Below are 3,021 nucleotides of genomic sequence, written 5' to 3'. Positions count from 1 at the left end.
AATCTCTACTTCTGTTAGGTCGAAAGTTAGAGGGGGAGGGGACTTTTCGAACACCCTGTATGATATCAACATGTTACCAATATGATATCACACACTGAAAAAAAAAGTTCCAGAATGCCAAAATGCTGAAATTTAGGCGCGCTGCACCTTCTTAGGCATAATTCTCATCGCAGACACCACAGAAGTGATGCTGAGAGAACCCGACAGTCAATATTCGCCAGAATTAAGCCGCGCTGCGCTCCAGTTCCCAAGCGGTCACTCATCGAAGAAGTAACTACGCCCGACTTTACCTACCTACTTGTACCTACTTTAATTCAAGGAGGTTTCGTCCAAACCGTAAGTCAGTATCTGCCGCCGTTCTCGAGATATTAACAAGTACCCACACATTGTGCACACCCTGTATATAAAAAGACAACCCCCCCCCCCCCCCCAAAAAAAAAACAAAGTGAGGGTTTGTGAAATATGTAGAAAAATCCACCACATGTAGCTGAATCAACCACCGCAAAACGCGCTTTGATATCTAAATCGGAAAACAATTTATAGTCGGAATTGAACATTAAAATACCTGCAGAATTGAGTGAAAATCGGGGACTTTGATCCCCTGTACTGTTCCATGTTAATCATAAACTTAACATAAACTTATGTTGGCACCACGTCCATTCCAGTGGAATCTCGTCTGTTGTGTTGTCACTCTGAAATCTTTATTATTATTATTACACACCTTTTTAATATTCGCAAACCAAATCGTTGTGTTCTCATTACCTAAATTAAAACCCTGAATAAAATTAAATTGATCAGGTTATGGGCCGCAGTTCCTTCAAAGTTAAATTGTAAAGCGTCGTTTGAAAAGTTTCGCGTAAATTCGTGGTTTGTGTCGGCCGATCGTGCATGCCAGAGTGACTGTGCAAAAATGGCCAAAAGTGACAGGGAAGATGTCCTGCATATTCAAAACTTAAAGGATCCCGAAAGGTACAGTATTTGGTCTTTTCAAATTCAAATTTTATTTAGGTAAGGCAAGAGATTTGATTGGCATCGTAGACGGTTCGGAGAAATTGGAAGATGCAACTACAGCAGCAACCCAAAAGGATTGGAATTCAGGAGATGCTAAAGCTCAGCATTACATCGTTTCAACACTGGATAAATCTATGATTCCCCACATAATTACGTGTACCACAAGTAAGCAAATGTTTGATTCACTCAAAATAATCTATGAGAGAGACAATAACCAGCAAAAATGCACACTCCTAACTGAGTTTTACAACTTCAAATTTAAATCCAAGCAAAGTGTTATTGATAACATCTCCGCACTTAAGGACATAACCTACAATTTAAATCGCTTAAACCAAAATATCGACGATACCATGCTCATTACAAAAATTTTATCATTTTTACCTGAAAGCTATACTTAAACATTTTAGCAGTGCATGGGATTCTACTAGTGAGAAAGACAGAACCCTCAACAATCTAGTTGGCAGATTAGTTCAAGAGGAAGCTAAATTAAAACTATCGGATGAAGATACTGAAGGCGCAACTTTTCACGCTGCCGTCAAATTTAAATCTAATTTCTGGAATAATGTAACGTGTTATGAATGCAACAAGCGAGGCCATCTAAAACGAAACTGTCCCAACTTGCAGACAAATTGTACTCTTACAGAAGCGTGCAGGAGAAACGACAATCATCTAGCGATAAACTGTTTCTTTCGACGTGAAAATCAAGGGAAAAGAAATAACAATACAGGTAACAGTAACTCTCGTAACAATGATAAAGATGATAACAAAGCAGCCTTTTTTGCTGAAACTGAAATATTCTTAACTGAAAATGAAACTAAAAGTGAGTTCTCGAACAACTGTGATAAAGTAAATATTATTCTTAATAGTGGTTCGACCAATCACCTTATCAATGATAAACGTCTCTTCTCCACCTCATAACCGTGTTGAGGGTTATGCAAAACGGCCAAAAAGTGACCCCGCGGGGATTGTACGAAACTTTGTGGGATGATTGTATAGGTCATTTTGGGCCTGCATCTGGCTGCTTTTAGGCGAAAACCGCAGGGAAACAGCGTTGCCATTTTTTAAAGTCGTAACCTTCAAACAACCATAACTTTCGCAAAAATGCAGTTACAGAGCTCGTATTTATACCAACAAATGCGGAAAATTTTGCTCTATCGACCAACGCAAAGGAAATTTTTATTTGAGTCCACTGTTGCCACGTTCTGGCCATTTTTTTAATTTTCATAATGATTAAAAATCACGTTATCGCCTAAAAGTGTGTTTGCAGTTGGTGGGGATTGAACAAAAACCTGTCGGAATTATTGTTCGTTCGATTCCGCATCCATTGATATGTTATACTTTTGTGAGAGGCTTAGAGAATCCAAGTTACAGCGATTTAAAAATTCGGCAACACGCCCGACGCCCGATTTTGACGCTCGTTAAGGTACGTTTCGCGACTCCGTGTTGAAGGAGAACGCCTAGATAAAACAAAATTCGAAGAGCTAGTTCATGTTTTACGCTTTTTTGAAACTTTCACGTCATTTTTAGAAATTTAAGTAGCGGCGGTGTTGCCGGTTTTCAATGAAAACCACCGCTGCGATCACAATTGAAAGTTGTACTCATTTAATCACGTCTAGCTACATAGTTTATCCTAAACTGACCATTTGCGACATTATGTTAACAACGTCGCCTAATTTCCGTCGGAATTCGCGTAGAGGCGGGGTTGCCAGTTTTCAAGGAAACCGCCGCAGCAATCACAAAAAAATGTATCACTCATTAAATCACGTCCAGCCTTATTCTGTAGTTGGAATTGTCGATTTATCGAATCGATGGTTTCTTCTATCTCTTTGCAACGGCACTGGTGCCCGACAATAACGAGGTATCGAAATTTAAGGCTACCGAATCACCCGAGCGGTCTGATGATTAGTTTTGGAAAGGGACCTAGATCCAAGCGATCTTGATCTCGATACAATATCGAAAACCGGCCACACCGCCGCTACTTGAATTTCTAAAAATGACGTGAAAGTTTCA

Source organism: Bemisia tabaci, chromosome 2 (genome assembly GCF_918797505.1).
Source record: "Bemisia tabaci chromosome 2, PGI_BMITA_v3".
Lineage (NCBI taxonomy): Eukaryota > Metazoa > Arthropoda > Insecta > Hemiptera > Aleyrodidae > Bemisia > Bemisia tabaci.
This window is presented reverse-complemented; position numbering follows the sequence as displayed.